Genomic DNA, 26,344 nt, shown 5'->3' with positions numbered 1-26,344 from the left:
TTCCAGCCCCAAGACGGATTTTGGTGGCACCCCCATGAGGCCATGAAAAAAAAAATCTCATTTCCGTCTGAGAAATAGAATCATTATCTTGATTGAAATAATATCTTTCCTCAACCTGCAACCCGATAAAGCATCAAATTGGTAGAGTTTCCTTATCACTGCAGAGTTTGCAGGACACAAAATAATGGCCTGTCACTGCCTCTGGTGGGGCAGATTGTGTAATACAGAGCCCATGACTCCCCGACAGATTTGCATGATATGGTGCCTGGTACAGTGTAAAATAAGCCCCTCGATGACAAATGTCATTATATGAAAATGAGAGGGTGGCACTGGGCCTAGAACAGCAGTGGTAATCGGTGCAGCCGTGACTGTTACTAAGATATTTACCGCGTCTGGGTGGTTGTGGGAACAACCAAATACTCTAGATGTCTTCTCCTTTTTAGGGTGTGCTTGCTCTGAGGCTCTGATCCCCTATCTGAGCTTCCAGGGCTTCTTTTAGACTAAAGGGGTAACTGGGCTTAAGAAGGTGGACCAGGTCCTAGCTGTGGTTGTCAACAGGACAGCCAGAAGCCAGCAAGCTGACTGACATCTTTGTGAAGAGGCTGTGAGTGGGGAGGCAGAGAGAGGGCCTAGTCCCAGGCTGTCCACCATTATTACCATGCAGCTTTGGGCCACTGGGATCCTGGTGTCCCCTTTGTTCAGAGAGGGTGGCACAGGTCTATCAAGAGAATGAGGTGACATAGTGCTTGGGTGAAGTCAAAGATACTGGCTGTACCCTCTGTCCTCCTTGCCTCCGTGCACTGAGTGGGAGGCTCTGCTGCATCCCTGGTGGGTCTTACAGGTGTCAAAATGCTGATTCCCATGAGGACTCTTTTCTTTTTTTTTATTAGTTGTTCAAAACAATACAGTGATCTTGACATATCATATATTTGATTCAAATAGGGTATGCATTCTCATTTTTACACATGTACAGATTGCTCCAATTGCATGCACTTCTTCATCAAAAGAAAGGTTTCCATAATGTTAGAGAGCAGTGCCCCGACGGCAAGTCCTGTCTGATGCAGTCCTTGCTGTCCACTTACCTTGTGGCCTGGCCTCAGTTCCCTCCCCTTTGACACTTGTGCAGGGGTGATTCAAGGACATCAGTGACCAGCCTTTCTGAGTACTTACTCTGACAGGTACTGTTCTGTTTTGCATGTATTAATTCACTTCATTCTAGAAACAATTGTGTGCACTAGCAACTTTGAGTATCCGCCTTTTATAAGGGAAAAGGACCAGAGAAGCCCAGTAATTCACCCAAGGTCACATAGCCAGTAAATTGTGGAGCTGGGATCTGAAGCTGAAATGTCAGCTTGGTTGGAGGTCTTGAAAACAAAGCAGACTATATCAGGATTAAATAATAAACTTCAAGCGGCCTGGGCTTCCACTGGACCCTAACCCATAATCCTATGATGGAATGAAGCTATAATAATCACATCTTTATAATGTCCCAGGAGGTCATTAGAGGTGGTTTCTGGCCCAAGGGGGAGGTTGAATGGTCTTCTAGCCAAGGTGCCTGACCTTGGGGGCCTGATGGCTCAGATGCTTTCTTGCACGGGATCCTGCAAAACTGTGCCCAGTTCTATAGATGCTGGAGCACCAACATATGCAGGACCTGCCTGCCCCTTACTTGTCCTGCATCTGACCCACCCCCTCTTCCTGCAGAGCCCCCCAGGCCTTGGGGCTGTGCCACCTGCCAAGACTTCCCCAGGGAAGAACACATCCCAAGCCCCAGCCTGCCTGCCTCACCCCCCTCTGCAGAATCTTGTCTTCAGGAGCTTGGGTGAAGTCAAAGATACTGGCTGTACCCTCTGTCCTCCTTGCCTCCGCGCTGTCCTGTCAGTGAGCGCCTGATTGCCATGGTAGTCACCAGCCAAATGGAGTGGTCTTATAACACATTTTCATCTGGAATATGAACAGGTGTGCTGGGGAAATCAACACTGATCAACAAGACGGATCTTGGAAAATTAATATTGAATTTAGGACTGCTCAGGGAAACAACAGGAAGAAGAAATACCTGCTTGCAGTCAAGGTCCCTTTAGCCGGACCTCTGACCTGCCCTCAAGCGGATGCCTGGTCCTGAGCTGGTCACTCATGTTCCTCCCTGCCTTTCCCTCTCCTCTCCCATGAGTACCCACCTGTCACACCCCACCTCCCCTGGGAAGCCTTCTTTGGTCCACCCAGCCTCCTCCGGCCACTTACAGCTCCCACAGGGGGCCTAGAGCTAGCTGGAGAGCCCCCAAGGGACATGCGCTCAGTACTCTGGAACCTGCCATCGGACCCTACTCCCTCTCAGCCATTCAGGGAAGTCTGTCAGCTGGGGACTGTGGGCCCACCCACAGGCCTCAAGGAGGCAAAGGGTCCACTAAGCTAAGAGCCCAACAGTCTTACTAGCAGCGCCATTACACTGCTGTCCAGTGGAAGCTAACGCGGGGAAGCCATTGTGTGTCCTGCTGGAGCCCCGGAACCGACTTGCACTGTGGTTTGTCACCCAGAGATTAAGCAGCACGGAAGCCAGGCAGTTTTGATTTTTCCGTCTCAGGGTCCCTGGCCATCACCCCTCCACCCACTTCAAAATAAGTTGTGGCCCTGGAGGAAAGAGTCAGATGGGGGCCTCCCCTCTGCTCCAAGGCCACCCTCGGGGACTCCAGCGCAGGGTGCCAACGAGGCAGAGGCAGCGGCGGGCCACACGTTGGCGCCGCTGCTTTGTCCCGGGCCTGCCGTGTCTGCGACACGGGGCAGGGGACAGAATGGACTTGACAGGCCTGGCATGAAAGGCCTTCTCCGCTTTGAAGCAGACAATGCATCAGAGGGCCCGCCCTGACGACACGTCAGGCTGAGCTAATATCTTGATTTTGATAGAATGAATAATGAGGAGCCCGAGTGTCGCTCGGAACTCATTTTGAGGACCATGCGCGGCCACATGAATCGGGCTCCTGAAGGGTTCCCAACAAAGGGTTTCGCCAAGAAGAAAGGCCTTCCTCCACGACTCTGCTCGCTTTTCATTCCCTTCTTGTAACAGTAACTTAGGAAAAGATGACATCAAATGGGGACAGGGAGCAGCGCGCCAGGCTCTTGTTCTGCAGCACACAAGGCTCTGCAGCTGACCCTAGCTGCGCACGCACAGAACGCAGGCCTCCAGCACCACCAGACCCAAGCACGTCCACCCGGAGGGCTCGCAGGAGCCAGGGGCCTGCAAGACACAGGTGGCACATTCCATGGGCCATGTGGAAGGAGCTGGTCCAAAAGCCCAGGCTTGGGGGGCTCAGGAGACCCAGTGCAGCACCCAGGGCTTTAATGCTAGGGAGCTGTCCCACCATGGGACTGAAGGGCCACGACAGGAGGCTGCTGAGAGCAGGGACAGGGAGGGTGGGATGAGGGCCACCTGACCTCGCTGTGATTGCTGGTCCAGGGACATAGCCAGCCTGAGGCATCTCTGAGGAAAGGGAGACAAGATATTAAACACCCCGCCCTGGGCCTCTGTAGCCTCCAGGTGGAGGCCCCGTGGGTTGATTTGACCAGAAGCCAGAGTGGAGGGTAGGTTAAAATGTCTCCTGAGTGTCTTGATCATCTGGGTTCCATCGTATGTGCTCTTGAATGCACACATGCCTCTGTCTCTGTCTCTCTCTGTTTCTTTCTCTCTTTCTCTCTCTCTCTCTCTCTCTCTCTCTCTCTCTCTCTCTCGTCATTTGAGGGTAAGTTGCTCCCATCATGGCCTGTGGACCCTAAACACCTCAGCATGAGTTTCCCAAACTTAGGGCACATTCCCTGATTGGTCAGTGAATTTAATATGAATACAACACTTTTACCTAATTTACAATTTTTGTTCCAACTTTGCCAGTTCACCTCAGGATGTTCTTGACAGCATTTCTCCCTCCAACACAGGATCCCGTGGAGGGTTGGGTATTGCGTTGAGTTCTGTGTCCTTGGCCTCTAATCTGGAACATTTCCATAGCCTTTCTTAACCTTTCATGACATGGACATCTTTGAAAAATGCAATGCCCCTCCCTTTTATTTTTAATCAAATGCTCCCATTTTAAGTTTGTCTAATGTTGCCTTATGATTGGGTCCAGATTATGTGCTCTTGGTCAGAATCCTGTATAGGCCTTCTTGGATCTTCTCTGGGAACCACATCTGGAGGCTCTCACCAGTCTTCATTGGTGAGGTTAATTTTTTCCCTCCCTCCCTTCTTTCCTTTTTTCCTTCCTTCCCTCTTTCTGTCTGTTTTGTACTAGGATTTGAACCCAAGAGTGCCTGACCACTGAGCCACATCCCCAGCCCTTTTGACTTTTCACTTTGAGGCAGGGTCTACCTACTTGCTTGTAGCCTCACCAAGTTGCAGATCCTCCTGCCTCCCTCAGCCTCCCTCCACTGGGATCACAGGCATGTGCCACGACACCCAACTGGTGGGGTTGATCTTCATCTCCCAGGTGTCGTTTGCTTTCTCCACGTACAACAACGGATTTTTTCTCTTGGAACTAGGAAGCAGTCTGTGGGGAGCCGTGTCGAGGCACACAGTTCCCCTGCTCCTCATGCATTTTCCCTGGATACATCCGATGATGGCTCTCGTCTCACTGGGTCGTTAACGCGATGGTGGTGAAGTTGCTTTTCTAACCCCTGCGTTGGCTCCCTGTGTACCAGTTGGCCCTTGACCTTCTACTGTAAGCAGTAGAATGTATATTTGTCTATTTATTATCTTACTAACTGATGGCTTCCTGTTTTTCTGATGATCTGTTATTTCTCACTGAACTTATCTTGGTGCTTGAGTTGTCTCAGGTTTGAAGGGTGGGAGCTCCTTCCAGCCTACCCACACCGGGTGTTGCTATGCCGCCATCCCTATCTGGACACGTTGCTCTTGTTCTCTGGCCCTCAAAGCCCCAGGCTCATCTCCTGCCTGCCCTGCTCTAGTGCAGGAATCAGTCGTTTCTCTGAGGAGCTCTGATTTCTTTATAGTGGGAAATGGATTCAATGCCAAGATCCGCTGGGCATCTTTATTTCTTGGCCCCTTGAAGAGACAGACCATGAACTACACATGTGCCCATTCAGTTCCATAACTCCCATGCACATACAAACATGTGTGTAATGCCCACATGCTGATGTGCATGTCCACGCATGTTCCCATGTTAGAAATCCCGAGTCCACACTGATGCCTCCAATTCCAATTTGATACTTCAGGGTTGTTCCTGCCTTCTCCATCTCTTATTTTGTGTCCTTCCAAAGTGAAACCTGGGCTCCCCAAACCCTCAGCACACCTTCCCCAGATGCCGTGTTCAGGAACACCTTGGGTTCACATTCTTTCCTTCCATCTTTTTTTTTTTTTGACTCTTCAGTGTCATTTGGTATTTATTTGAAATAGAGTTAGGTTCTTTTTTTCTTTTTTCAATTTGCAGGATTTCTCCCTTTCCATTTTTATTGGTTTAATTTAATTTAAAATTTTAAATGGGTAGAACACACTTTTCAAAGCCAAAAGTACACAAAAAGATATACTTGGAGACATGTCACGCTCTCCTGTGTCCCACCCCCTGTAAGTTACCAACTGCATTGTTTTCTACTTACAATCCTATTGTTTTTTGTTAAAACAAGCCAAATTATAAGTTTTCATGTTTTCTCTTCTTTCTTACAAAAAAGTCCCATATTCTATATGCTTCTTTTTCATACTCTTTGCATTGAATAGTATCTCATGGAAATAACTTTGTACCAGTTTGTGGAGCTCTTCCTTGGTCTTTTTCACATCTGTATAATATTCCGCTGTCTGTACATTCTGATTTATTCAACCGCTTTCCTATGTATGACCACCTAGATAGTTCCCTATAGTTTGCAATTACAAATAATGCTATAATGCTGATGCATATGTTTCTTGTGCTTGGAAAAATTGTGTCTCTTGTGCTTTAGGACAAATTTCTAAGAATAGGATTGTTGAGTTGAAGAATACACATGTGTAGCTTTGATACACATCCCCCTCCTTGGACTGGGCCAGTTTGTATTTCTGCCTGTTTACCCACAACCCCACCAACAGAAGGTACCATGGAGTTGTGGGATTCCTGCCAATCTCCTGGGCATAAACTAGTATCTAAGGGTAATTGTAATTTTGTTTCTCTTACAAGTAAAATTTGAACTTTTTTTTTCATGATCTAAGGGTCATTTTTCATTTTTAACATCTCTTTTTGTAAATTGTCTGTTCATGTCTTTTCCCCACTTTGTATTGGGTTTCAGTTCCTTTAGGAGTCTTTCATATATTACTATCATTAACCCTTCATCTAGGATGTATGTGGCAAATAGTTCTCCCAGTCTCCCAGTTTATCACTTACCTGTGACTTTACCTACAGGGCTTGTCACATAATTTTTTTTTTTTTTGTAAAGTCAACATTTCCTTAGATTCCCTCTGGATTTTTAGGCACGGGTTAAGAAAACTCTTCTTTTTTGGGGGGACCCAGGGGTGGGTACTAGAGATTGAACTCAGGGACACTCAGTCACTGAGCCACATCCCCAGCCCTATTTTGAATTTTATTTAAAGACAGAGGTTCACTGAGTTGCTCAGGGCCTTGCTAAATTGCTGAGGCTGGCTTTGAACTTTCAATCTTCCTGCCTCAGCCTCCCAAGCCGCTGGGATTACAGATGTGCTCCACTGCGCCCAGCAGGAAACCTCTTCTTATATCCAGATTATAGAAGAATTCACCCGTGTGGAAGCATAATTTCTAATGGCTATATAATGTTTTATTAAAAAGATGAGCCATATTTTTATGTAGATTCTAAAAGATGAATCGAGTTCCCAGGCTGAAGAGGATGGGTGAGAACAGAGGACAGCAAGGTTGGAGATGGAGGTGGGGTGGCCCAGGCCCGAGGGCTCTAGGACGGGGACAGAGGAGGACTGGTCTCTGCAGGGATGGATGCTCATGCAGGAATCAAGACACCCGGGGTTTGCACAGTGCATGACGCCATCCAATGCAGGGGCCTTGGGGAGGCTGTGGACTTTGAAGGAAAAAAGGGTGCTTTGGGGTGGCCAAGAGACTCTGGGGCAGTGCCAGGACTGGTCTGAGGCAAGGGAGGCATTTAGGGTGAATATTGAGGAAATGCTGGTGTCCCCACATGTTGTGCCCAGGGCTCGGCTCCCTGGCCCCAGTTCCACCCTGCCTGGGGGAGAAGCAAGACTTAGTGTCCTCGGGGATAGGTCCATGGAATGGACAGGGAGAGGGGAAGTGCTGCGGGCCCTGAGGCTGCCTGGGGACACACAGCCTGCCCAGGGAGCTTTCCACATGGGCCTGCTGTTGGGAAGGTGGGTGGGAGGAGCCTGGGTTTTAAAACAAAAATGGTGAGAAGCCCCAGAGGACTTAAAAGTGTAAGAAATTATGCGGCCCCCCCCCCCCCCCCGTGGGGGAAATGAGGATGAGGACCGTCTTCTCCCAGAGCTGATGTCAAAATTAAATAATTGAGGGGAGTGTTTTCAGTAGGCAGCAGGCCCCACGTGGAGTGGAAGCTCAAGCCTCATTTGTCCCTGAACTTTGAGGGACCTGCTGACTCTCTTAATCAGGCTTCAGGCCCAACACCGGTGACACAGTGGACTGCTCACAGTGTAGGAGAAGAAAATTGCACCACACAGAAGGAGATCAACTCAGGGCTGGAACACCTTGGGCAGAGGAAGATGGCTTTGTTCAAGGAGTACGGAAAAGAGCTAGAAGCAGCTCTGACCGGGGCCCTGGTCACCTGGACCACGCGCAGGTGCTCCACTCCTGTGCAGAAGTGGGCATTGAGGTCTAGGGAGGGTCTCCGTGTGCCAATGGCCCACAGTAAGTTGAGGGCTGTGCCCCACAGCGTCCCTGCAGACTCAAGAAAGGCGGGGCCTCCCCTCCCCAGTACTCCCCACGCCAGCCCCTAGCAAGCCCCCAGCCTCTCTGACTCGGCAGGAGGCTTCTCAGCCTCAGGCAGCACCCTCTTGGGCCCAGATGAAAATCCTGCAGCCGGCAGGACACCGTCCCTCCCCACCCCCACGGCAGGCCTGGGAGGCAGCAGCAAGTCCTAGCACTCCCCACCCCAGGCTGCCTCCCGGGGGAAGGACCCCAGAGCGGTCCTTGCCCTCCCCTTCCCAGCTCCAGTGAGAGGCCCAGTGAAGGCCATTCCACGTGCTCCGTGGGTCATGTCAATCAAGTGTGTGGGAAAAATAATAAGTCTGCAGCGCTGGGGCCACTGCGTCCTTCCAGCCCTGCTTATCTGCCTCTCCCCGGCTCCTGCTGATGGAGGCCAGGAGGTGGCTGAATCTCCCAGACGCACTGGTGGAGGCAGGGCACACAGATGTGGCTGTGCCCTCCGCCCTCCCTGCCCCCTCCAATCCTGAAGCTCCTGCAGAGGATTAACCGGCCAGCAGATTCCCCAGGGACCTCCAGCCCTCCAGTTCTTCCTCCTCCACAGCCCACTCCACTAGGCTGGGCACATGGCTGCCCCAATTAGCAGCATCCGGGTATTTAAGAGGCTCTGAGAAGCCCCCACCACAGACTCATCCCACCAGGGAGCTTCCTGAGAGAAGCCTGATTAAAATCCGCCTTCTGCGCTCCCCCAGCCTTGCCTTGGCCTCTCTGTGGCTCAGAACCTCTCTGTCCTGCATGGCCCAAGCTCAGATCACCTCTTCCCAGATGCCTCTCTTAAGCCCCAGAGGGACAGTGACTCTCTGCCTCTGCTGCCACCTCCGAGTAGGTTCCAGCCCTGTGGGCAGGCCTTGCCACAGCAGGTTTTGTAGCAGGCAGTTGTGAGTAACCCTGTCTGCCTGCTTCAGTGAGAGCTACCCAAGATCTAGGACTACTTCTTATTCTGATCTGCTTTGAACTCCCAGATGCAAAAGACCACAGGCTTTAGGGAGAGGAAGGGCTGAACTTGAACCCTGGCCTGGCACTTTGCCAAGTGGCTTCAGGGAACCATGTACCCTGCTTGAGCCTGCATTTCCTCATCCTTTAACAGGGACATTCTCTCTGCCTTGCAGGCCCCTGCACCAGACAAAGCAGTCAGGTCCCCAGCAGGCCCCTATCATTCACGAATAGATACTTACTATGAGCTGTGGTCCAGGGTGGCTAGAGTGCAGCAAGCGGACACTTGAATGTGGCCTGTGGAATTCTGGGGAGAGTCCTCTGTTCAGCTGGCTGATGCCTTGGGGAAAGGTACAGAGTCTTTGCCCTCCAGGTGCCATGGGTCTCTCCATGGTGACAGCAGTGGCATTTCCAGCTTCTTTCCAGCCACACAGTTGCAGAGATCAACCCCAAGACTTTGGTGTTGGATGGCTCCTGAGATGTTCCTCAGACTGGAGGACCTGGCCTAAGTAGGGAAGCACTAAGTAGGGTTGGGAGGAGAGGAGGATTCAAGAGGAACAGAGGGTTGAGTTCTTGACAACAAAGAGCTCCAGGTGTGGCACCCCACTGCTCCCCAAGAGCCACCAGGGCTCCTCCTCCAGGAAAAATGCAGGTGGCCAGCTCAGGGGAGCAGCAGCAGGACCTGCTTTGCCTCCTGGTTAAGTAGGGGCAGGGCCTGGGAGCCCTGGATGATGGGGCTCCTTGGGCTCAGGAAATACAGGGAAAAACTAGGGAGACCCCAAGCTAAGGGGATTTCTGGGTGCAGGCCCAGCAGAATGAGACCTGCCATCCCCAGATTCCAATTTCTTTCTCTCTCTCTCTTTTTTTAATTTTTTTTAGTTATAGATGGATACAATACCTTTATTTTATTTGTTTATTTTGTATGTGGTGCCAGGGATCAAACCCAGTGCCTCACGCATGCTAGGCAAGTGCTCTATCACTGAGCCACAACCCCGAACCCCCAGGTTCCAATTTCTAATGCCCCATTCCCAGAGGGGCAGCTGGGTAAGTGCCAGTTGAGTGTGGGCTCTGGGGCTCTAGGATGCAGCCCTTTGTGGGCAGGGAGTGAAGGTTCTCTGTCCTGGTGGGGGATCAGCAAGGGGGAGCACCTGCAAGTAGGTCTTCTGACACCTGTCAGTACAGAGGGGTACGTGTAGGGGGAGGGGCTGAGCCCAGGCAAGTGAGCTAAGGCCCAGAGAGGCATCTGTGCATGTGTGGGGGCTCTCCAAGCGCACAGTCTGCTAAGTCATTAGTGGGTCTTTTTCTCTTCTGGGGGACTGAGGACCAGTAAGAGGGCACCCCCAACTGAAACCAGAGATCCCCCTCATTCTGCTGGTGGGTGGGGTCTGCATAAACTACAGCCTTAATGGTGGGCTAGGCCCTGCAGTGTCACAATGGGCCCCAACAGGTCACTGAAAACCTCTCTCCAGGTTCTTGTCTTGCAAATCCCACGAAGGAAATTCACAGACAACAGAAAGCAAGAGGCCACAGAGTAGGGGTTATTCAAGAATAAAAATAGGCTTCTCATGGGCTGAGAGGGCTGCTGCTTGCGGGTGCTAGTCTAGGGGTTTATATAGCACTTGAGTCAATGCTATTGGTCCAAATTTATGCAAATCAGGGTTTGGAAAAGCACAAATGAAACTGGTTAGTGCTGCAGTTCTGTTCAGGTCTGTCCCATTTCCCGCAGCTGTTGGAAAGCAGGAGGTTGAGTTCATTCAGTAGCGGATACTCATACTCTTGACTGTGGCTGTGTGGAGCTGGCCCTGGCCTGGCCATGGGGTGACAGGTGCGCACCTGGCTTGCCTCGCTCTGGCTCACCAGCCCGAGGCCTGCAGCAGGCATGGAGGGCCCCAAGTGGCTAGGGCCCGTGCTCATTGCTGGGACTCCTGCCTGACAGGTGGCCTCTCCCCTGTTCCACCACCACTTTTCTGCAGAGATTAGTGGGCTGACTGCGTGGCTCAATGGCCAGAGAGCCAGGTCACAAGCTCTCAGTCCATCAGCCAAGACAGAACTGGTCAGGAAATGCCACTCTCTGAGGCCATCCAGGCTTAGTGAGCTCCTAGGTGGAGTTCCTGGCATCTCTAGGCCTCCCCCAGCCCCACATTTCTCTAGGAGGATGGAGCTCAGGACTCCAACTCTCATCTCCTCCTCCCCACCCTCAGGAGAGGCTGCCAGGACTATGATGAATGAATCCCTGTTCATCTTAGTTAGCTGAGCTGCTTGGGCACAGGCCTGGCAAACGTGTGCCCATAGTCATTCAGAACACTGAGGACACTGTAGGGCGCCTTGGATCCACTTGTGGGTGGAACAGTGGAGGACAGTTAAGCAGTCCATCCCCCCCCCACCCTTGACAGGTGGTCTGCGCATTGGCAGGTTTGGCTGGGGGGAAGGTGGCCTTCAGGGTGAGAGTGGTTCAAATGGGGCATCCGATGAATAGATAATGGATGACATTTTAATTGCTTTTCTGTCTAAGGTTAAGAGAGATGTGGGATGAGGAAGGAGATGGGGTCAGGGAACCAGAGTCCCTACCTGGAGGAGGACAGACAATTTATCATCCCAAATGGGACCCTCTTGATGGGGGAAGTGGACATTATCGCAATTATAAGGGAAGCAGGTGTAAAATGGAGCTTCTCTGGCAAATGTGACACTTCAGTGACAAGTAGTCTTGGCTGTGTTTTCCCTTCTCTGGTTTGCCCATGACAAAGAGACTTTAGGACCCTCTGCAGAGACCTCTTGCATTCCATGAGACACCTCAGTCTGTCACTTTGCCTTTCTGACTCTTGGAGTCCCACTCATAACTTTCGCTCATTTATCCCGTGAACACTATTGAGTGACTTCTGTGTGCAACACGATGTGCCAGATGCTGCAGCTTCAAAATCGACAAAGGCAGGGCCCTGACATTGGTCCAGTGCTCTCAGCCCTCTGGGGTCCCTGTCCAGGGACAGACACACAGCAAATTTGGGAAGTGGAAACCCAAGTGGCAGGAGGGCAAGGCCCTCTCCAAGGTGTGCCCAGCTGCCTGGTGAGGAGGAAAGCACGAGGCTGGACGGTGGGGAATCTGTGCCCAGGAGATAGAAGGGGAACCTGGACTGCTGAGAGATGGGCAGCCTACAGCTAAGAGAGGGCAGAGTTGGGATTCAAACCCAGAGCTGCCTGGCCATAGAGCCCTGCTCTCTCCTTATACCTCACCCTTCTGCCATCTTGCATTGCCTGCTCCTGTCCCCTGCAGAGCCACCAGGACAGCAGACCCTGTGGCACAGACAGAACCCTAAAGGGATAGGGCAAGACCCCTGGACCAGTTGTTTCATGTTGTCAGATTCCACAGCTGGGCAGTGACGCTCCCATTTTTAATAGGCAAGGGTAGAAGAGAAAGTGAAATGATCCTCTGAAGGTGCTCAGAGAAGGGGACATGTGACAGGGATCCTCATGCTCCATGCAAAGACCCAAAACCAACACCATCCTTGACGTGACTTTCATTAAAATATTAACTAGGGACCCCCCACACAGGGAGAGTGATTTACTTGAGGTCTCACAAGACAGGGGACTAGATCTCAGGCCTAGCTCTTAAACCTGGTATTCTTCCTCTAAAATATTTGCCTCCTCTTCTGCCTACATACTTTCATCAGTGCTCAGCAGTTTTTACATATAAAAACATTAATGAAGCCCACTGGTATGAGATGGTATGAGACCCTGGGATCCCAGCACTTAGGCAAGCAGAGACAGATGGGTGGTAAGTTCAAGGCCAGCCTGGACAATTGAGCAAGACCTAGTCTCAATCGTAAATAAATAAAAAATAAAAATTGATTTTTTAAATGAAATTTAATGTTTTTTGTTTGGTTTGGTTTGGGTAGTGCTGGAGGAAGAACCCAGCCAGGGCCTCTTGCATGCTAGGCAAGCACCCTACCACCGAGCTATACCCCCAGCCCTCAGCTTAAATGATTTTAGTGGATATTTATATACTTGGTTATTTTCCTTATTGATTTATAGGATCTCTTTGTATATTATAGACTTAAACCTGTGTTCCGTTATGTATAAAGCAAATACTTTCTCCCAGTCTGTTTTCAACTTGGATTGTGGATCTTTGTCATATAAATGTCATTCGGGATTTTTTTTTTTTTAAATGGTGATGGGGATTGAACCATGGGCCTCGCACACACTAGGCAAGCAGTCCACCACTGAGCTACCCAGCTCATTGTATAAAGGTCTTTTACTTCTTTAACCAAATTCATCACTTTCCCCCCCTTCAGGGCTCGTGGGTCTCATGTCATGCTTGGGAAGCCCTGGACCCTCGGACTATGCATTTGTCAAACACAAATCAGCCGGCACCCTGGCTCTGAAAACTTTGTTGCAAAGGTGCCAGGAGGTTGCCTTGCAGCCAGCGAGCCTTTTCCGAGAGCCTTCTTGCAGGAAGCCCAGGACGGCGTATCAGCCCAGCCCTCACCCTGAACCCTCACCACTCGGGCTCTGGGCCTGCACCGCCCTTGGCTCCCCGCAGGTCCAGCTGACCATGAGCTCAGGGAGACAGTACTGACGAGGCCCCCTCGAATGTGTTTCCTGGTGACCAAGGCCAAATCAGAGAGCATGGGGATTGCTTTTCCTTTTTGGGGTCCCCTCCACCCTTTAGAAGAAACCCCTACTCAAACTATTTTTTTATGTGGGCGGGCACCTTATCTGACTGTAGCTGCTTCTGTGGAAAACTTCACCAAAGCCGAACATAGAAAATCATCTTTTCAAACATATCATTCAGTGTAATTTTATAAGCTCTGCAGTAATTGCCCTAGCATCTTCTGAAAGGAACTATGAACCCCCCCTGGCTGCTGTTTATAAAGGAAACAAGAAACGGGGGCTACCAGGAGAGGACTCCTCATTCTGCGGGGCTCATCCTTACTCCTTCATTGTTTCTGGCAAAAGGGGGGAAGATTGCTGAAAAAAAAAATCAAAACAAAAAACAAAAAGCCTCCTGGAAAGGATCCGGAGTCTATTTACACACACACACACACACACACAGAGTCACACACATAGACACCTACAGGAACACACACACAGACACAGACACACACATAGACACACACAGACACACACACACAGAGTCACACACACAGACACCTACAGGAACACACACACAGACACACACATAGACACACACACACACACACACAGAGTCACACACACAGACACCTACAGGAACACACACACAGACACACACATAGACACACACACACACACACACAGAGTCACACACACAGACACCTACAGGAACACACACACAGACACAGACACACACATAGACACACACACACACACACAGAGTCACACACACAGACACCTACAGGAACACACACACAGACACAGACACACACATAGACACACACAGACACACACACACAGAGTCACACACACAGACACCTACAGGAACACACACACAGACACACACATAGACACACACACACACACAGAGTCACACACACAGACACCTACAGGAACACACACACAGACACAGACACACACACACACACACACACAGAGTCACACACACAGACACCTACAGGAACACACACACAGACACAGACACACACATAGACACACACACACACACACAGAGTCACACACACAGACACCTACAGGAACACACACACAGACACAGACACACACATAGACACACACAGACACACACACACAGAGTCACACACACAGACACCTACAGGAACACACACACAGACACACACATAGACACACACACACACACACAGAGTCACACACACAGACACCTACAGGAACACACACACAGACACAGACACACACATAGACACACACAGACACACACACACAGAGTCACACACACAGACACCTACAGGAACACCCACACAGACACAGACACACACATAGACACACACACACACACACAGAGTCACACACACAGACACCTACAGGAACACCCACACAGACACAGACACACACATAGAGACACACACACACACACACACAGAGTCACACACACAGACACCTACAGGAACACACACACAGACACACACATAGACACACACACACACACACACACACACACACACAGTGTAGGCAGGGCCTGGTAAGTTAACGCCAAAGAGAAAAGGCAAGAAATGGAGGCCTCCGTAAGGGAGCAGCTGGAAGGAGGAAGGAGCCGGGCCAAAGGCTCAGAATAGCCAGGTCCTGGCGCCAAAGGGTGAAAAGGACAGAGGAAATGGGTAGCGGGCCTTTGGGAGGGGCAGACAGGACTGGGCGGGGAAGCCAGGAGGGAGGGCGTGTGGCCTGGAGGAGATCACTGTCAGAGGACAGTTTCAGAGTGGGGGTTCAGGCGTGGGTGGGAGGTCCGTGAGGGGGAGGAAGGCTCTGGCCCTTGCCTCTGGCCAAGGAGGGAGGGTCACAGAACCACCCCCGGATGGCCCTTGTGCCAAGAGCGACATTGAAGCCTCTGGTGGAAGGGTGGGATGGAGGTCAGCGGCCAGAGAAGGGCAGGGCTGAGCGGAGGTTTGAGCCAGGCTGAGCCCTGGAGGGCCCCTCCTGAAGAGAGGAAGAGGCCTCTTCCTGGGTGGGGGCTGGGAGCAAGGAAACAGCACCCAGTGTCCCCCCACCCCAGTATTCAGTAAGGACAGTGTGACCCAGCTACCTCCTTGCTCAGTATACAAAGGTGCCTAAGAAGTGCCAGTGGCCTCACTGACTGTGTCCCAAAAGGCTTGGTGCAGGACCATTGTCAGCAAAATCATCACCCAAGCCTCTGGTCACTTGTGACCACACAGTACCCGGAGAGCACTGGGGTCACTTCGCGCTGTGGCTTCCTGCTAGAGACTTCTTTCTCCTCTTCCCTAATGTGCTGCTTCATTGATCCTGTTGGTCCACCCAAGACTGAACCAGGTCCTTCTGCCCTCAAGTAGGCAAGGCTACTGAGACTCCCCAGGACCTGCTCTCCCTGTGATGACCGGCGCTCCCTGTGCAGGCTCTCCCCACATCCGCTTCCCTCCCCTCCAGCACCCCTGAGGACTCCTCACTGTGTCCTTTTGGCGGGTGGGAAACCGGGGCCTGAGACCTTGAGGGATCTGTCTTACTCTTCAGGAGAACTGAATCTGCAAACATAAAGCACAAATACGGTAGGATTCCACTGTGTGAAACATCTGGAATAGGCAAACTCTAGAGACAGCGGATCAGAGGCGACCAGGAGAGGGAAGTGAGAAGTCAGTGCTTAACGGTTACAGACTTGGTGTTTGGGTTGATGAAAGAGGATGAATGAGCCAATATGCAATCATTTGAGCAGTTTATGTTTGGAATAACAAAACAGTGACGAGGGTCGCACAACAGTATGAATATCCTTAATGCCCTTGAATCGTGCACTTAAGATGGTTAAAATAGCAATGTTTATGTTATGTATTTATCACGATTTTTAAAGAAAATATTCTCTTTATAAAGAGTTAATCAAAGTCAAAAAATATAGGAGAAATGTATGATGCAGGGGTGCCTAACAGATATACCATGCTTCTAACAAAAGTTGCTAGCAATTTTAAAAAGAGAGAGAAAATGAGACCCAAGTTTGAGTTCAGGGCCTACCAAGTACTAGCTTTGTGTCCTTTACCTAAATTTCCTTATTTGTAAAATGAGACTGTCACAGGGATTCAATAGCACAGCACAGACTCCATGAAGAGTCGTGTAGAGGTTCTGGTGACCACATCTCTCATTAGTATTAAGTGACTCAGGTTCTCAGTTAGGGAAGGACCCATGTTAGCAGGTGTCCAGGGCTCTGAGGGCACAGCATGTCATAGTGAGGGGATTGTGGAAGGGGTAGGGGAAGGGGTGAAAGGGTGGCTTTGAAAGCTTGCTAGGATGGAGCCCCAGGCTTTGCTCCTAAGGTGTCCTGGCCTGTTGAGGAATGGACCCGAGTTGTTCTGATGAGGCCATAGTCTGGGGGTTTGTTTCCTGAATGTGGCAGGTCTTGGGGCTCAGAATATGGGCAACTCACAGAGCGATTCCCTGGACACTTGTGGTAGCCAAAGAACAGGCTAATTCAAAGTTCTTTCTTAGCCTGGAATACATGAGCAACTAGACCAGTCAGTATCCTTTTTCTCAGGCAGGGCTAGGGACAACAGGTGGCAGCTTGCTCCTCTTCTCTAACTTGCTATGTGACCTTGGACAAATCTGCTGGTTTGCAAATTTCTTCCTCTGTAAAACGAAGGACTGGTGAGGGTCCCTTCTACTTGGATGCTGGGATCTTGTGCACCCACATGGTGTTGGTGCTGATGCATAACTGTTAATCAGTAGCAGTGTTTATGGAACTGGTTTAAGATTTACCAAGAAGCAATATAACTGTGTCTTTACCAACTGGGTGACCTAAGCCAAGTTACCTGACCTTTCTGTGCATCAACATCTTCATCTGTAAAATAAGGATCATAACAATCCCAACTGGAGTGGGGAGGGTAGGGGTTCAGTGAGGACTAAATGAGTTAATAATGTAGTAGAGTCATTGGAACAGTGCCTAGCACGTAGTAGATGTTTAATAAATGTCTGAAGCTCTTTTCTTGTGCAGACTACTTAAAATAGTTAATTCTACCCTGGGTTATGCTGGGTTTCCTGAGAGATCCAGAGAAGGCACAGCCCACTCTGTGCATTCAAGGGACTTATTGGGCTTGGCTTAGTGATGTAAAACAGTCCTCTCGTGAAGCAATAACCAGTAAGGATGTGCACCATCCAAGTCCAGGGGTGTGAGTGCCAGAAGAGAAGGGGGACAGGAGCAGGGAGTGGGGCAGGGGAGCACAAGGCCTGAGCTGGGCCAAGCAGGGAGAACCAGGAACCAGGGCAGCGTTCCAGCTGGAGAGTGCACATGTATGCACGTGAGCATGTGTGAGTGGTGCTGTGGTTGTGTGCGCACGAGCGTGCATGTGGATATGTTGCCAAAAGAGCACGAACAAAGGCTTAATGAGAAGTCTGCATCTTCAGCTCTCCAGGAAGTGCCACATTTGGGGCTGTGTCATGGACACGTGTACTTCTCTTGCCTGCATCTGTGACCGGAACAGTGCCTGTCTGTGAGCACAGAGCAAGCCCTTGTGCATAACCCAGGGTGTGATTAATTTAATTATTTCGAAAGCCCCTTTGGTATTTCACGAGGGTCATGCCCCTGGCTGTGGGCTTGAATACAACGGCAGCAGGTTTCAATAAAATCAATTAATTTAATTTGATTTGGTTTTATGTACTTGGAGCTGGTGCCTCTTGAACTCAGTATGAAAATTATTGCAGAATAAAAATGCATATTAGTACTCGGAGCCCAGTGTCCTTGGACTCTCTTCATGGAGCCTGCAGCGCTGATCACAAAGGCAAATCGCCCCTGACCTGGTAAGAGCTGCAGCCCACTGCCCACCATTAACCCCTCTGGCCGAGATCACTGTTTCTGGGGGCTGTCTGGGCTATTTGGATGACTCTTCTCACTGCCTGAAGCACGTTCTAGTAGTGAAACTAATGCATTTCCATTTTGCTTTTGTGACATGGCTTCAGAGAGGTTTTGATCAGCCTTGGTTACCAGCTTACTGTGTGGTGTTGTTAACCAAATTAATTGGAGGCTGCACAGTATAGTGGATTTCAAAGCAGCTGGCTCTGTCCCTGAAAAGACACATGAACTTGGGCAATTCTCTTGACCTTTCTGAGCTTTTGTCTCCTCTAAGTGAGAAAACTGGACACCTACTCACAAGGCTCCTTCCAACCCTGAGTCACGTTCAGTGGGATTGCCAATATTCCTGGGCTGCCTCAGGAAACCTGTTTATTTCCACTCCACTGAAGAGCTCCTAGGAGTTCACGGAAGGGTTGCTGGCACTGAAGACCAGCTCTGCTCCCCCAAGGAGTGGTTTCTCCCTGCATTCCTACAGGTCAGAGTGCAGTATTGCTTTCAGGAAGACAGGTGGGCTCTGGCTCAGGGGCCCTCTAAAGCATCTGGCCAAGCCTTTATTTTACAGATAGGGAACCATCTGAGCTCTAGAGCCACACAGCCACAGCACAGGCAGAACCAGGTTCTGCCACATTCACAGGAGTTATAGAGGGCAGAGGTTTTGCACAGGGCTCATTCTCCAACTGTCCTTTCCTTTCTCCAGTTAGGATAGGAGGAAATGGGCGAGCCACCTTGGGGCCTCCCTGATAAAGCAGAAGCTGACATCAGTAATTCTGGAGCACCTACTTCCCTTCTCAGGTCCACCTAACTCTGGTGGGAGAAGGCATCATTGGGGACCACTCCCACGGATGACCAAGTTCCCACCCTTGTCAGTTTCTTCCTTCCCTTAGATGCTAAGACTTGCTGGCTGCTGCCTTTCCTACTGATTTCATGATTGGTCCTCAGTGCTCATCCCAAGGTAGGGTAGTTTTCTCACATAGGTTTTTACCTCTCCAGAGCTCTGATGTAGAAGAAACTAAGTCCGTCCTTCCCTTATCAGGTCTCTTCATTCTCGTGTCTTATTTTCTGAGAGGGACCTACTGTGTGCTGAGAACTTGCCTGGATCCCTGTTCCTCCACCATCTCATTTAATCTAGCACTGGCTCTGCAAGGTGAACACTGCAGTTCTTGTTTTACTGTGGAGAACTGTCTGGAGAGGAGAGCTACCTTAAGGTCACATTCAGCTGCAATGTGACAGGGCTAGGAATTCAACTCCACATCTAACTCCTAGATTTGCAGCACACCAAGGGACCTCCAGTGCACATACACAGCCAGGTGTATAACCGATCCTTAATGACATCCCTCTGTGGAATGAAAAAGCAGGGAAGAGGTAATGACAACTATTTATGAGGCACCCTTACGTTCCAGGCAGATAATAAACGTACGTTTATTATCTCCATTTTACAGATGCAACAACTAAGGCACAGGGAAGCAATATGCCCGTGTCGTCCGGAAAATAAGTGAGTGGGATTTATTCTAGTCCCGAATCCCTGTTACTGATCTCTTCAGCTCCAAGCTCCTCAGTTTTTCCAGTACAAGGTGCTGCTACTGGGGGAGGCGGGCCAGGGGCAGAGGGGCGGCGCTCGCGCCTCGGGGCCGCCTGTAGCTGGCACTGCCCTCCACCCGGTAGATAGCTGCAGTCAGCCTGGCGGCCTGCGGGCGGGTGCACACTGGGCGCTGGCACAGAGCCCGGCCTGGGGGTGGGCGGCGGGGGTCCGGCCGTGCGTTTTCCGCTTTCCTGGGTCAGCGCAGGTCCCGCCCGCCCGGGCTGGCGCCCGCCTCTCCTGCGGTGACCGCGGGCAGGGGTGGAGCCGCACAGCCCCGAACCGCCCCCCCCCGCCCCCCGGGGAGGATAGAGGGTGAGAAGTCGGCAGGCATGGTGTGAGGACGCGGAGGAGAGGACGGGAATCAGGCAGGGCCCGCGGGAGAGGCGCGGGAGGGAAGCGCCAGGAGAACGCGGGCTCCCAGGGGACCAGAGCGCGCTGGGTGCGCGGGAGGGAGCCGACCGGAGGGGGCGGGGCCAAGACAGGACACGCCCCGATGTGGGCGGGGATATTGGGGGCGGACCCGGGAGGGGCGGGGTTAGGAGCCGGGGTTCCGGAAGAAGGGCCGCGAGCGGGCGCGGAGTCCCCAGTCTAAGGGTGCCGACGCAGAGGTTGTGGTTACATCACATTCCCGATCCTGTTTGTTTTCTCAGGGTTCACGCCGGGGGGTGATGGGGAGGGAGAGGTGGGCGAACCAGTCTGAACAGGCCGGGCCCCTCGAGGGGCGTGGGCCCGGCGAACGGGGGTGCTGCCCGGCACCCTCTTTGCTCTCCAGGCTCGGAAATTTTTCGTGAGTCTGCCCAGTGGTTTTATAGTTTCTCCAATCCCGGCCCCACCCTGTGTTCTGACCCGCCTTCCCTTCCTCCCCTCTCGGTGTTGGCTCCTCGGCCAAATCCTTAGCCAAAGGGAGGCACCAGGCTCCTGCCCTCAACTCTCCCACTCCCCCGTCCTGGAGAATCCAAATCTTGTGAGTTCTCTTTCTTCCCCCCCCGCCCCCCGCCCTGTTCCCCCAGGCCCTCTGTGTATTAATGCGAAGTCTTCTAACGTGAATTCAACCCAGAGGACCTCCCCCGACCCCTGCAGCCCTCTCAGGGTAACTTCAGGGTCCCTGGAGCCCCACCAGCCTCAAACAGCCAGGGCCACTGGTGTCCAGGCCCTTGCGGGCAAATACGGAGGATTCCGGCAACCTAGCAGGGTGGGATCCGCGCGCTTCTTGAGGCTGTCTTCACTTCACGTGAGAATTCCAGCGAAATGAGATTAAGCCTTCCCTCAAAAGTTTCTCTCAATTGTAGAATCCCACAATAGGAACCCTAAATCGGCGCTTGGGGAGCATATATTTGGGGCAGGGGAGATCTTTCGTGGATCCTTCATATCACATCAAGAAAGTTGATAGGTCCCTCTTAAACTCCCCCCCACCCCGCCCTGTCCCTATGTCTTCCTGTGGTCAGTTCAACTCCTTATTAACCCCACAGCTGCATCAGCTGCATTTCCAGGCTCCACCCTCCCTGTGGCCCTGTGGAGCTTGGTAGGTTGTTGAGCTTGTATATTCTGTAAGCTTAGAGCTCCCAGACTAAGAGTGCCACTATCTACATCAGGGATGTTGTTTAATAAAATGAGACTATGGGCATCATTAGTCCAGACTCAGGTTTTATAAATGAGACCCTTGAGACCTGGACAGGGATGTGACCAGTCTAAGGTCACACCGCTTGTTAGTGGCAGAGTTAGAACACTAACCAGCCTCCTGGCTCCTGGGCTAGGGCTAGTCTCCTATTATACTGTGCTTCAATATTAGGATAGCTCTGTTTTAGGGACCTAGCTTGGCACTTTGGCGCAGAACAGATGCTCAATAAATATTCGAAACGACTGAATGAGGCCTCAGCAAGTGAACTGGACTAATTCATCTTTTGGAAGCCCTGAGAAGACCCAGGCTTCCAAGGGCTCTTGGGATTCCAGCCCCTTCCCACTGCCAGTGCTAGCAGAGTGTTTCTCCAGGGCAGTCAGCCAGCCAGCCAGCCAGCCAGCCAGTGATGACTGTCATGGGAGTTTGGGTCACTTCAAGCCCAGTCATTGTGCCGAGGAGGCTTGGGATTGAAGGTAGGTCTAAGTGTGAGCCAAATTGGCAACTCCAGATCAGAGAGATTAATGCTGTGACTCTTTTCCATTCAATTACCCTCAACCAATATCTGAACAGGTTACAAAAGACTGGGGCATGTCTGCTCCTGCCGGGGTGCTTGTCATTCTGCAGCCCTGCCAGGCATTGTGTTAGGAGACCATGGCCCCACAGATCCATGGTTTCTGGGACTGGACACCCCCCTGTTGTCAGCTCTGGGCTGCCCAGGGCTCTGTGAATCTGCTGTCCTGCAGGCCTCCAAGGTCCTGTCTGCTGGGCATTGGCTTTAAGTGGGGTTGCTGTGGCACATACATGAGATGGGGGCCCATCTGGGGGAAAATGAAAGCAAGGGAAGTTCAAGTCAATCAGGCTATTGTTGTCAATTTTAATACAGTATTTAGAGAGGAAAGAGGCTGGGATCAATGGTGAACACTTTGGGGGTCAGTAGATGCTCACAAACTCAGACGTCACAATTTGGAATTTAAAATAGTTGAGCTTGGCTGTGTTTAAGTTCATCTTTGCACTGTCTGTGGACATAGATCCTTAATGGATAAATTATCAATGTGCATGTGACTTGCTCACCATGACAAGTTTCGATCAGAAGCAATTCAGCCCATTCACTGTGATAAACCTTTTATTTATAAACATTCATGGGGCACCTTCTATGAACACTTAGCCCTGTGCTAAGTGTTCTCTAGGCATTCCTTTGTTGGATCCCTGGGAGGACCCTATGAGGTAGGGATTATTATTCTTACTATCTTACAGGCACGGGAACTTAGGCTGGTAAGTGGAACACTACCAGGATTCATACCAGGGAAACCTGCCTCCAGGGACCCTTAACCACCACGTGCTGGTGTTTTAAGATGGTAGGGTAGAAGAGAAAGAAAAAGGATAGACACATGGCCCCTAGCCCCCCAGAAGCTTCTGATCCAGCTAGGAGAGGTCAACATTAAGTTGGTGCCCAACAAATGAACCATCAGTTAAGCAGAGTGAGAGGTAGGCTGAGCTCCTCAAGGGCAGGGATGCACTCCACTCTCTGCATTCCCTGCCCCCCCCCCCCCCCCCCCCGCCTTCCCAGTGCTTGTACCAAACAAACGCCAGACAGACAATTGCACTGCAGGAACTGTTGTTTAGTCCAGGCATATTTCAGATGAGAAGACAGCCCATAGGAGGGAATGGAGCCTTCTGATTGGCTGCTTGGAAGCAGACGCAGGGCTGAGAAAGAGGGAAGAGAAGAGTATGGCTGAGCTTTCATGGTACCTCCCCATCTGCCCTCTCACCTCCAGCCTCTAGGGAGCTCCTCTGGGAGGCCCTGCAACTTCCCCATCAAACCTTCACGATCCATCCTAGCCTATCCCCTGACTCCCAGAAACTTCATGGCTACTCTAAGCCATCAAACCAGGTGCCTTCAGAGCCTCTAGACGGGTGGACAGGGCAGTGAGTGGAGAGAGCTGGGCTTGACGCAGTGTCCCTTAACTTCTCTTTGCTGTTCTCTGCTCTTAGAGTTCCTGTCTTCTATTCTCACCAGAACAAGGCCAAGAACATTGGGACGCTTCATTTGTGAGTCAACATGTCAATAATAAAATGGAGAGTCTTGCAGAAGGAGCTGGGAGGATACAGGCCCAGAAATAACCACTGAGAATTCTGCTGCCCCAGCCCCAGAAGGCTTCTTGCAACTCACTGATGGAAGGGCAGAAAAGGTCCCTCCACCCAACCCTTCCAAAACCCTCATTTAATTAATTAATTAATTTATTTATTTATTTATTCTTGATGCCAGGGATTGAACCCAGGGGTCCTTTATCATGGAGCTATATCCCAGTCGTTTTTATTTTTTATTTTGAGATAGGAGCTCACTGAGTTTCTGAGGGTCTCACTCAGTTGTGGATCCTAGCCTCAAACTTGCAATCCTCCTGCCTCCTGAGTTGCTGGGTTTGTAGGCATGTGACATCTTACCCAGCAAGACTCTTGTTTTACCAATGTGAGTAGAGAGGACCAGAAAGGAAGAAGTTCTTGTCTGAGGATATGCAGCTGAGTGGAAGAAGGACCAGGGCTAGAAGCAAGCCCCAGCCTCCCAGTTGAGACCCTGCTCCTAAGCATTCAGGCCCATGGCTTTGGAAACATGCAGTCCCACGGTCATCCTGTGACTATTAGATGGAAAGCTAGCCAGGGCTTGTTTATCTGGAACCTTTGTAGCCCTCCCCAAAGGCAAACCACCCACCACCTCTGATGGGCACCTAAGGCAGCAACTTAAACAAATCCACCTAAAGCAAAGAAAAAGAGAAGGAGGGACAGAGCTGAGAGCTAGTGTTTGTCCCTGGGTGGTGACCTGGGCATATTTAACTTGTCAGCTTGTCCATCTAGATACCTTCTCGTTCCTGCTTGGCAAGGGTTTATCAAAACTGTGTGTTCCTCTTTGGCAGAATCCTCAAAGAGAAAGGAAGCAGGGGACTGTCCCCAGGACACTGAGGAAGTTTGCCAGGTGCCTGCTCCCTTCCTCCCTCCAGCTGTAGCCCTTCTTTGCACTACCCTTGGTTGACTACCCTTGGTTGACACTGAGTGAGATCAGCACTTCTCCTGCAGAATGGGGTATACATTTGTGATCTTACCTGTGGCCCCCTTTGACTTGGGAGCTACAGAGGCAGAAGACACTGTCTTAGAAGTCTGTGTTTGGCATGCTTAGATGTTAGGGGCTTTTCTGAACATTCGACAAATATTGGCTCAGGTAATCCACCCAACAGCTGTTACAGATGATGGCACTGAGGCAGAGAAAGGCTGAAGAACTTGGTTTGGGTCACACAGCAATCAATGGCAGAGCTAGAATGTAGAGTCCAGCTCCAGAGTTCACATGATTCCTGGCTGCCTTTCTGCTGGGACAACGATATTCTTGCCCATTTGACAAGTAATTCAACTGACCCAAGTCTCAGTTTCCTCATCTGTAATAGGAGGATAATGACTTTTCACTCATTGCCAGAGTGGATAGTCACTTTGACACTGTGGAGGTCTCCAGACACAGTGGATTCATCCCACTGCTCGCTCCTCTCCCCAGGGTCCAGCAAGCTCTCGTCCCACTGCCTGTGGGACCAGTGTGTTCCAAGGAGACTGATGGCTTCTTTCCCCCATAACCTTCTCATGTTCGACCTCAAGACAAACATTAGCTGTGTGTTAGTGATGTATTTATGATTCTCCATTAATGAATGGTCTTGGTTATTGAAAAGCTCTTCTCCACGAGTATCTCCAGTTTATAGGCAAAACCACACAGGGGAAGCCAGATGAGCACCGCCCCCCGCAGCTCTCCTACTCTGCACCAGCTCCTTCACCCCATTCCCACCCTTGGGAACTGCATTTTGCCTGCTCTAGAGCACTGTTACCTTTCAGCTAACATTCTGGCCTGCCTTCAGAAGATGCTTTATCCTACCCCCAACACTGAGGGCTGGAGACGCCCTTTGAGTGACAGGCAGTGCCCAGGTGCTGAGGGCCATTACCAAGTAGGAATGATGCATCGAAATTTCCTTGCCAGCGTACCCCATGTTAATTTCGCTGTTGACCTTGCATGTGTGTTTGAGAAAGGTGACCCTGCTCAACGACCAGGGAGGATCCAGGATTAGGGTGTGTCCTGCAGCTTGAGGAAGTATCCCGCTCCTTGGGTTAAGGGCGTTCCCAGTTTAAGACCTTGGGTTTTAGGGAAGTTCGATGTTGAGGATTATTGCTGCTGGAATTAGGGCGTTCCTGCTGCCTGAGCTCCCGTTGAGCTCTCGTGAGATTCAGAGAGCATTTTTGGGAAAAAAGCCTCGTGGAGTAGGTGAAGTGGGTGGCAGCAGAACTGGGATTGCCCCAGAACATGTGTGGAGGCCGGTGTGAGTTCGGGAATAAAGAATTGCTGTTTGAATCTACAAAGCTGTGTGGTGGCTCGTGATTCTGTGCCCCGCCAAGACTGCGGCACCCAGGCCTGCCACACTGCAGCTGGAGAGGCCCTAAAGGTGTCTACTCTCTTACTCCTTCCTTTTCTTTTTTAAGTGCCTTAATTTTTCCCAGTTGAATCAAGGAAAGGAAAAAAAGGTGTAATGATGGTATTGGGCCTTACTTAAGCTCATGAAATAATCACGCAGCATCTCTGGGTTTAGATGGTCCTGGTATTTTCTGATGTTCTTAAGAACCCAAGGAAAATTAACTTTGACCGACCACAGCAGCTTCCGTCTGGCAGCCACATCAGCCAACAGCTCATGAACAGTGTTGAATTTGTTATGAGGAGACAGCCCCTGAGGTGGAGGATAGGCCATTTTGTGTATATCCTATGTGACCTTTCCCATGCTTTCTTTAACATACAAGATCTACCTTGATCCACACAAAGATCCTACAAAGCAAGATTTGCCAATTAGACAAGCCAG

General features: G+C 50.9%; 1 protein-coding gene across 2 annotated transcripts in view; it reads left to right on the top strand.

Annotated features, from left to right (window-relative positions):
* The window catches only part of ZBTB7C (zinc finger and BTB domain containing 7C), a 337,867-nt gene that overhangs the window by 189,136 nt on the left and 122,387 nt on the right, over positions 1 to 26,344 (top strand). Inside the window, exon 4 of one of the 2 annotated variants that reach the window (XR_014018220.1) lies at positions 13,118 to 13,516. The exons of the other annotated variant lie outside the window; for it this stretch is intronic. The gene's annotated coding sequence lies outside the window, so the exon portion shown is untranslated. Of the gene's footprint in view, positions 1 to 13,117; positions 13,517 to 26,344 lie in introns of those variants that run through there. 2 annotated transcript variants of the gene reach the window in all.

Source organism: Spermophilus citellus (genome assembly GCF_964194105.1).
Source record: "Spermophilus citellus genome assembly, chromosome: 12".
NCBI lineage: Eukaryota > Metazoa > Chordata > Mammalia > Rodentia > Sciuridae > Spermophilus > Spermophilus citellus.
Note: the sequence above shows the minus strand (reverse complement) of the source record. Positions and strands in the feature narration are given on the sequence as shown.